Genomic DNA, 10402 nt, shown 5'->3' on the forward strand with positions numbered 1-10402 from the left:
CTGATCTTACAGAGGCATGTTTTCAATTGAAGATCCTTCCTCTCTGATGACTCTAACTTGTGTCAAGTTGACATAAAACTTGTCAGCACAAATGGCATCTTGGGCCTGTAGGAAAGCTCTCCCCATCTCACTGTACCACCTCGTCTACATATTCACTAATACATTTTAAAGTTGTCTTGGCTTGTGACTTTCTTTGTTCTGTAAAACTATAAAACGTCATGAAACTGCTTCCATGTTGAAATATGGAACTTGGGATGCCCTATATCTGTGTTCTGAAGCTATGGTCAGTCAAAATGGCTCTGGAATAAATTATCTCTTTTTCCATTTAAGATGAGAACTGTGGGGTTTGCTTTGACACACCAATGGTTTATCAGAACACTTTCCAACTGCTTGTTTTCTCCTCTACTAAAACAAACCAAGTCATCAAGCAAACAAGCAACCAACCAACCAACCAACGAGCCAAGGAACCAACCAACAAACCAACCAACCAATCCATCATCCATCCAACCACCCAACTAACCAACCAACCATCAAACCAACCAACCATCAAACCAACCAACAACCCCTTTTATGTAACACAGTCAGACAGATGCTTAAATACATGTTTATAACAGTACTAATCAAGCTATCCCCAAGGGGAAGTGACCAAAATGCCTACCTTGTGAATAACAGCTACACAAACCATGATGCCTACACATAGTTACTCTCCTTAAAGGGACAGAGTCATAGGCCAGTTACAGCTGTGCACACCTGTCATCCCAGAACTCAGGAAGCTGTGGCAGGAGAATCAGAAAGTCAAGGTTATCTTGGGCTGCAGAGCCAGTTCAAGGCCAGCCTGGTCTACAGAGTGAGTTCTAGGACAGCAAGGACCACGCAGAGAAACCTGTCTCAAAAACAAAACAAAACAAAACAAAACAAAAAACAAACAACAACAAAAAACAACAACAACAACAACAACAAAACAAAAAGAGAAAAAAAGGAAAGAAGAAACTTCTGACACAACTTGAATGAACTCCGAGAACATTACACCAGGTGAAAAAGACTGAGTTTGTGCAATTAGAGGAGGTACTTCTCATTACTCTGCTTTCCGTTACTATAACAGATACCCAAGACAATCAACTTATAAAGAGAAAAGGTTGTTTTGGGCTCACGGTTTGGAGGTTCAGTCCACGATCAGTCTGCTGCTTGTTCAGCAGTTTGGGCTGTCCTGGTAATGTGGGTTGTGTGAGTGGCAGAGCCTTCTTGGGCTCTGGTCGGTGACTTAGGTGACAGTCAGCTGCCACTGGAGTTTCTCTGAGCCGCTGGCTCTTGAGTTTGTCCTCTCATGTTAATGAGGCAGAAGTGTCTACAGAGAAGAGTGAGCAAGCAGAAGTAAGCTTTATCAAAGAAAAATTGAGAAAAACTCAGTGTTTATATGTATGTGTGTTTATGTGTGTGTGCTCTGCTTTGTGTGTGTATGTGTATGTGTGTGGGTGTGTATGCATATGCCTCTTTGTATGTGTCTGTGTGTGTCTTGGTGTGAGTGCGTGTCTCTGTGTGTGTGTGCCTGTGCATGTGTGTTTGTATATATGTGGTATATGTGTGTGTGTGTGGTAGTGTGTGTATATTTTTATGTGTGTGTGTGATATGTGCGTATATGGTGTGTATGTCTCGTCTCTCTGTGTTTATCTTTTTGTGTGTATATGTGGTATGTGTATTTATGTGCTTGTGTCTGTGTGTGTCTGTGTATATATGAGGTGTGTTTGCCTGTGTGTGTTTGTGTATGTGTGCTGTATGTGTGTTTGTGGTGTATGCTTTGTGTGTGTTTATATGTGTGTCTGTATGCATCGTGTGTGTGTAAATGTAGGTGTGTCTGTGTGGTGTGTGTATGCCTTTGTGTGTATATGTCTGTGCAGTATGTGTAATGTGTACATGTGTGTGTGTGGTATGTGTGTAGTGTGCATGTGTATGTGTGATATACGTATGTGTATGTGCATGTGTGGCTGTATATCTGTGAGATATATATATATATATACATATACATATCTGTGTGTGTATGGTGTATGTGGTATGTGGTATATGTATGTGTGTATTTTTGTGGAGTGTGTTTGTATAAAATGTATGTATGTCTATGTGGTATGTGTGTATCTTTGTGTGTGTGTCTGTAATCTAAAGAAAGCCACACCATCATACTCCTTTGTTTAATGGCCTTTAATGGGACACATGGTGGGAACTGGATAGAGACTTAGGTCATTTTTGTTGAGATTGATCATCCTTTGAGCACAGTGAGGGCTGAACCAATGAGGGTATCTCAGATACTGCTCTATTGCTGTGAAGATACACCATGACCAAGGTGACTTAAAAGTGAAAACATATAATTAGGGTCTTGCTTACATTACAAGGTAGTTCTAGGAGCATCTCGGTGGGAAGTGTGGCAGTAACTGGCAGGCCTGGCACTGGATCAGTAGCAGAGAGCTTCATCTTATCTGAAAATTAAGGGCTGGAGGACTAGGGGGAGACAAAAAGAGAAGAGAGACAGAGAGGGAAACAGAGAAAGAGACAGAGACAGACATCCTCCAACAAAACCAAAATTTATAATCCTTCCTAGACAGTCCAACAACTGCGAACCAAACCTTCAAATATATGAACATACAAGAGCCATTCTTATTCAAATTGCCACGGAGGGGCCCATCCCCCCTCCTCACTCATGGAGCCTCAGCACAAGGCAACTCTACCTTGTTCATCCAGGCATGGAAGAGCTTTACTGTCCTCTCTCATCTCCTTGTGCTTGTTTCTCTGGTTACTGATGGAGTCACATTCCTTTCTCATTCTTGGACCACATGGCTACTTATGATTTCCCATAAGTCCTTGCCTTATTCCTATGGATGGCTGATCTCCATCTCAGTAGCACATAATATGGGGAGCACACAGGCAGCAAACCCCAGAAAGAGACCATGCTCTTCCCATAAGTTTTGAAAGAACACCTCCGTTGATTAAATACTATCCACAAGGCCTCACCTCTTAAAGGTCTTACTATTTCTATAGTTTTAAGATAAGGGCTAAGAATTGAGTACATGAAACTATAATCTAAATTATGATTTAAACTATAATTTAGCTTGGGTCAACATAAAACAGGTTCCAAACACAATAAGAATCAGTTAATTCTGTAACTGTGGCTCAGAAATGTGAAGTCACATCCTAACAAATAAGAGGCTACATGGACTTTTATAGTCACCGAACAAATGTCATTTAACTAGTGAGCTACTAAGCACACTGGTGCGGACACAGGGTGGGGGTTGGTCACAGTTCAGTGAGGATATCTCTGCACGGTGGAGATGACTCTGCTGTAGGTCCCAGAGGCTGATGAGATTTTTAGTTTGGGGATTATGAATAGCAAGTGGGCCACTAATTACAAATTAATACATTCCAAAGATTTTACATGATATTAGATCAAATATAGAGATATAACAAGACATTAGGTCAAATACAGAGACTGGTGATAAATGGCTATTAAAGGATCTAGAAAGAGCCCCCAGATACGTTGGCTCATGCAACACTCTTAATTCTCCACAACCTCAAGGTTCTAACCAGTCAATTGATCTGCAGAATTTTTAACCCAGGGATAGTTTTAGTCCAGGAGATCTTGTTTTATGCTTCCATGGTCAACACCACAGAGGAAAAAGCAGGCTAGGAATCACCAGTGGTCGGAGGAGGAGCTCCGGACTTGGTTCTTAATGAGAGCAGGGTTTGAATTGGAGAGCATGAGCAAGGTGTATGGCAGTGGCTGGCTGCTCAGTTCGGGTGTGTTGACTGCCACTGCCTCTTAAAGGGATAGCGTGGTAAATCTAATGTGATTTATGCCCGCAATACACATTTGTGTTTTGTAATGTATCTCTTTCAGGCATTTGCTTTATCATTAAATATTAATGTCGATAAAAGAAAATATATAATGTCATGAATCTATTATGAGCTGCTTTCACAGTTCATTTTTCAGGAGAGGTTTTTTTTTTAAATTTTTTTATTTAAATCTTATCTTCATTGTCTCAGTGCCAGGATCATTCAAAAATTTAACACAATGCACAGGACTTAGGGAGTGGCTGAGGGTGAGTGGCTTTCCTGGTCCTTCACAGAGAAGTTGGTGGTCAAGAAGAAGCTGTACCAAGCTGTAGGTGTGAGCAGAAGTCGGAAGAGGAACAGTGCTGACCTGCTCTGAGGGCAACAGAAATGTGTAAGAATCAGCACAGTTGAAACTTGTTTTGTTTTGTACGGTTTTGTTTTGTTTGAGACAATGTTTCACTATATTGACCCAAATTGCCAACTTGAAAAGCTATATTCTGCTTGATTCCAATAAAAAGATCAGTGGTTACCAGGGGGTGTGGGGGAGAGTGGGGGTGATCAGGTAAGCACTGCAGACTCTGGCCTGCATTTTAGATCCAGGGTAGAAAGCCCTTGTTCAAACCCACTGACGGGACACACCCAGAGTGACCTGCATAGGACCCACGGGCTTCGAGTAAATGTTGTCAGGAATAAATTCCAGACCTCAAGCAGACCACCGCTCCAAGTGAAGGGTCTTGACAGGACAAACTTCACTCTTGATCCAGAGGCTGCACCCGGAAAACAGCAGGCTCATCTGCCTGTGGAGGAAGCACGCTGGGTTTTATTCTAATGCCTGTGGTTGCTCAGTTCTTTCCCCATTGTCTGGGCCCAACCTCACACTCTTTTCCTATTGGCTAGCTTTAAAGAGACTCAATACAAAGCTGAAGAAGGGGGAAGGGGCCGGACACTTTAATCCAAGACTGTACCGGGGCCTTTGAGCAAACAAAGGTTTTATGGGGTGGGAGGGATGAAAGATTTGAATTCTTTGTCATAAAAACGTTTTATAGTGTTTGATAGAAAAGATTCACTTTTAACGTTTCTTAGATCTTGACGCATTCCTACAGTTCCTGGTGCTCCAAGTGAGGTGGAGGGTGGAGACAACAGAGGACCACGCCCACAAAGGGTGGGGCACAGACAGGAAACTACCCTGTCTGCCTCTGTTATTTGTACTATAAGGCTAACCTTTTTCTAAAAACAAACAAACAACAAAAATAAATGCACATCCACAAATCCAAGTTTAAATTCTTTTATTTTATTTTTTTCTGAGACAGGGTTTCTCTGTATAGCCCTGGCTGTCCTGGAACTCACTCTGTAGACCAGGCTGGCCTGGAACTCAGAAATCTACCTGCCTCTGCCTCTGCCTCTGCCTCCGAGTGTTGGGATTAAAAGCGTGCGCCACCACTTGGCTCCAAGTTTAAATTCTTATCTGTACTCTCACTCTCAACCGTCCAGAAGTGGAGGCAGGAGGATTGGAAGTTTAAGATCCTCTTCTGTTACAGAGTCCAAGGCAAGCCTGGGCTGCATGAGATCTTGTCTCGAAACAGAGCAAAATAAAAGACACATGCTCTCTCTCTCTCTCTCTCTCTCTCTCTCTCTCTCTCTCTCTCTCTCCCTCTCTCTCCCTCTCTCTCTCTCTCAACTTTATTTTAAAAACAAAAGCCAACACTGCTGTATTATCAGAGACGTAGGAAGGATGCGTTGGGGACTAGGACGTTACTAGGGGCACTGTGATCACTCCAGCCTTCGGGATCCCAAGACTCTGCCCCAATAGAGCAGATCAAAGCTACATAAACTCAGAAAGACCATGAGACCTGGGGAGCAGGACCAGGTAGCACAAATTTCTCTACTCCCCTCCCCCCAGTGTGTGTGCATGTTCTTGAGGTGCCTCTGGAGGTCAGAGGTCAACTTCCAATGTCTGGGACCTGTTACAGAAGGAAGGCCAGGAAAAGGTTGTATATTTCCTAAAGTCACAGAAAAATCAGTGCAACTGTGGGTGGTTAGAAAACCACAGAGGCTCAGGGCCTTCCTTACAGCTCGTTTTTGATAGTCTGTCCCTAACCTGGAGCTTGCTGGGTGCTCTAGGCTGGCCAGTGAGCTCCAGGAATCTATTTGTCTCTATTTCCCCAGCATACTTTATGGATGAGCACAGACCTTGGCGATCAGTTACATACCATTGCCAAATGAGAAATGACAATTCTGGGATGTCACATTTTCCTAAGGATGCTTGCATAAGCTTCTCAGTGCCAAGTGGCATGACACAGTTTTCCCCTGTGCGTCACTCTCATGGGATTGATGTGCATCTCAGACAGGAACTCACAGGAAGACACCCATGTGCAAAGGGTTAGCGTGGGGGTGACTACCTTCTGGAGGGAAATCCCACGGCACAGCTGTGGGTGGGGTGAACTGAAGGCTGCAGTTGGAAACTACGGTGGGACCTGTTACAGAAGGGAGGCCAAGAAAAGGTTGCACATTTCCTAAAGTTTAGTCATAGAAAAATCAGTGCAACTGTGGGTGGTTAGAAAACCCCAGAGGCTCATCATACCAAGCTCAGTCCAAAATGGAGCATAGTGAGCCGATCAGTGCAAAGCATTCTGGGTGAGCCCAGGAACAACAAAGGCATCAGCTAAACAGAGGAGTGGGAGCTTTGCGTAGAGACTCCCCTTAGTTCCCCCAACAGGAGGAAAGGGGCAGGAAATGACTGCTCCTTTGCAGTTCCTGGGCCTTAATGTTGCTGGTGTTCGGAGACCAAAAGGGAAGCAGCCCCTCATTTTCCCAAGAGATGGCCCAGCATTCCAGACAACTCTAGGGCTGGGACCAGCCAATTCTTTTCTCTACTCACAGACCTCTATGACAAGCTGGGCCCAGTAAGTCTTGAGGACTTGAACTGACACCCCTAAGTTGCAGTTCTATCATAGCTGGATATAATTGGGGGACATTACTTAAGTAAATGGTTCTGTTGTATGGCCACTTCCGACCCTTAAAAATGAAAATAATGACTATTTATGAAGTACAGTTCACAGTTCCAGGACATACCACCACGTTGATCCTAGAAAGTCATCAGTGAATTTAACTAGTGCCTATCGGCAGGACACCGAGATAGATCCGATGGTATGTAAAATGGTGCAAACATTTTGGGAAAATCAACTGGCTGTTTCTTTAAAAGTTAAAGTCTAGGGAACAGGAGATGGCCCAGTCCTTAGACGTACATGTTGGGCAACCATGAGGACCTAAGGTTGAATCCTGACGTCCTCTTAGTGTGCTGAGCATGGTCTTGAGTGTTCCTGTCTCCCTAAGTCATGGAGGAAAGAGACAAGGGTATGGCCAAGGCTTGATAACTGCCAGCCTGGCCAAAAACCACGAGTTCCAGATTCAAGGAGAGACCCTGATTCAAAGGAGTAAGTCGGATAATGATAGAAGAGGGCATTCAGCATCATCCTCTGACCCATGCTCACACACACGTGCACATATGTAGCCCCCCTCACACTATGTGTACATGTACAACTCTCTGTCTCACACATACACATGTGCATATATACCCCCTCACCCACACATGTGCACATATGCCCCCTTACACACACATGTATATACACACTTCTCACACACATGCATGTCTGCATATAAACATCTTTACTCACACATGTACACATACACACACACATATATATACATATACACATATACAGCTTCCTCACACATGTGCACATATACACATATACACATGTACACATGTATAATATACACATATGCACACATACACATATACATACATATACACATATACACACATACACATATACACACATACACATATATACATATACACCTATACATCTTCCTCACACGCATGTACATATACACACGTACACTTGTACAAAATACACATATACACACATACACATATACAGCTTCCTCACACAGGTGCACATATACACCTCTCTTCTCTCACACATATATGCAGTATACCTCCCATGCACACACAGATGCACATAAAACTTAAATACAAATTTACCTTAATACCTAACAATTCTAGAACCCAGAAATAAAAGCATACATCTATATAAAGACACGTACCACAGACTCCCACAACAGTTCTACGTGCAATGGCAAAAAAAAAAAAAAAAAAAAAAAAAATAGATGGGCGGGAGGAACCATTTAGATGTTCACAAGCTGACAAAGTGCTAAAATATTCAGTGCTGCGTTGACACGATGGACTCAACTGTAATATAAAAGAAATGAAGTGTTGATATATGTTACAACACGGAGGACCCTTGGGATGGTTGAACAAAAGGAGATCAGTACAAAAGACATCTGTTATACGATCCTAGATGTACAAGATGACTACAAAAGTAATAATGAAATCAAATATGGCCTATCTTGCCAAACAGTCGCACAAAGCTCGAGGACAGCTCTGGCTCTGGCTGGCTTCTCATGCTGAGGCAGCCTTGCCCAGCCACATGGCCGGGAGATGTGAAGCCCTTATAGGCTCATCACAACCCACCTCATATACGTAGTGTGGACAAACACCAGGGTGGCCAGTGAACAAGTGTGATTTTCCCAGGTATGGAAAAAAATAGAAATGACAGATATTCTCCTGTAATATTTTCCCAGAAACATTATCTGCCACCTTTTTATGCCATATCTTTCGGCAGACAGACAGACAGCTACGATTTATGTAATCCCTTCTGCGCATGCTCAGGTTACCTCCAGTGTTGTTGCTACTATCAGCTGGGTGTCAAGCTCTGCCCTTGCCCCGTCTGTACAGGGCAGGTATCTGGGTTTATTCATTGGATGGTTCTAGGCTCTCACTTTCCATGGCAGTACCCTGGTTCCCCCTTTCTTCTCACCTCTTAGAAATCTGTCCTCTGGGCCACCGGGAACGGGAAGCCCAGAATTTCACAGGCCATCATGGCAATCAAGTGGACTGGTGGACATTCTTCTTTAATCCTTTGCCTAAATGCAAATAAAGACAGGCTGGTGGCTTCAGGAGGAGAGGGTGGAGACCTTGTGGCTTGGGGTGAAGATGGGACCCCGTTAGGACACATGCAGTTGGAAGGGGCTCATGATGTTACCAGCGTCTTGTTTTCTGCCTCCTGCCCCACCAAGCTCTATGCCTCCCATGGAGAAACCATCAGTGTACTAGATGTCAGGTCTCTTTAAGGGTTCCTGGACCACTTCCATGTGAATTAGGAAGATATCAACTGTCTTTCATTAAATGAAACTGAAAGTCTGCTGGTTTCGGCTGATGACTCTGGGGCAATCAAAATCCTGGACTTGGAAAAGAAGAAAGTTACCAGAGCCCTGAAGAGACATTCCAACATCTGTTCCTTTGTGGTTTTTCGACCTCAGAGGCCTCAGAGCCTGGTGTCATGCGGCCTGAATATGCAGGTAATGCTGTGGAGTCTTCAAAAACCCCGTCCTGTCTGAATTACAAATTTACAGGAGGATGAAACAGAGGAAACCGAAAGCCCCCCAGACCCTTAGTCGGCTCTTAAACCCTGCGCTAGCCCACTCTGTCTCTGTAGCGTTGTGCAGTAATATTTTTAGCTGTGGTGCAGAGGATGGTAAGGTGCGCATCTTAGGGTGATGGGAGTCAAATGTGAGCGAGAACTGGGATTTAAGGGTCACACTTTGGGGGTATCCCAGGTCTGCTTTCTGCCCGAGTCCAGTCTGCTACTTACTGGAGGGAATGATGGGAGGATCAGGTTGTGGGATGTGAGCGGAAAGATGGAGAAGCCGCAGAAGAGCCCTTCGAGGCACATCCACAGGAAGAAAGCAAAGAGGGCAGCGTGGTGGGAACTCTAGAGCCCTGGGAGCTGAGGATGAGGGGCATGCAAAGAATCTGCCGAAGCTCGATACTGAACACGGAGAAAAAGTGAACTGGCTTTTAAGTACAAAACTTAAAGGGAACAAAAGCATATTAGTGACTGATCAGACGAGTTGTGTGTCTTTGTATGCCCTAAGTGAACTTTAGGTCCAATAAAATGCATTGCAAAACTAAAAAAAAAAAAAAAAAAAAAAAGAAAAGAAAAGAAAAGAAAAGAAAAGAAAAGAAAAGAAAAGAAATCTGTCCTCTGGTATACAATTTCCAGTACGCACAGCTTGGAACCTCACCAAGGCAAGCCATGAACTATCACAGAAATAAAATCTCATTTTAAAAAGTGGGCCCATTTCACTTAAGTGGAACTGGGAAAGATATTCTTGTGATGATGACATCGCTAGCATTTCTAACGCCTGGGCTGTGCCTGGTATGTGATGGTGACGCCAAATCTGGTGTCCTCTACAGATTTTCACTGCCCCAAGGTGGCCAGAAACTTGCTTCTCTGTGTCCCCACATTTGCCCCACGTGCGCGAGGAAGCCACTGCTGTCATAGCAGAGGACAGAGCAAACTGTGCATAAGTTAAATTCTTTTTTTCTTTATATTTCTTTATTTTTTATTAGATATTTTCTTTTTTTTCTTTCCATTTTTTATTAGGTATTTAGCTCATTTACATTTCCAATGCTATACCAAAAGTCCCCCATACCCACCCACCCCCACTCCCCTACCCG

At 43.6% G+C, this 10402-nt stretch overlaps 1 pseudogene; it reads left to right on the forward strand.

The window, feature by feature from the left end:
* Nucleotides 8716-9849, forward strand: Gm2390 (predicted gene 2390; annotated as a pseudogene).

The sequence above is a fragment of the Mus musculus genome, chromosome 18 (genome assembly GCF_000001635.26).
Source record: "Mus musculus strain C57BL/6J chromosome 18, GRCm38.p6 C57BL/6J".
Classification (NCBI taxonomy): domain Eukaryota; kingdom Metazoa; phylum Chordata; class Mammalia; order Rodentia; family Muridae; genus Mus; species Mus musculus.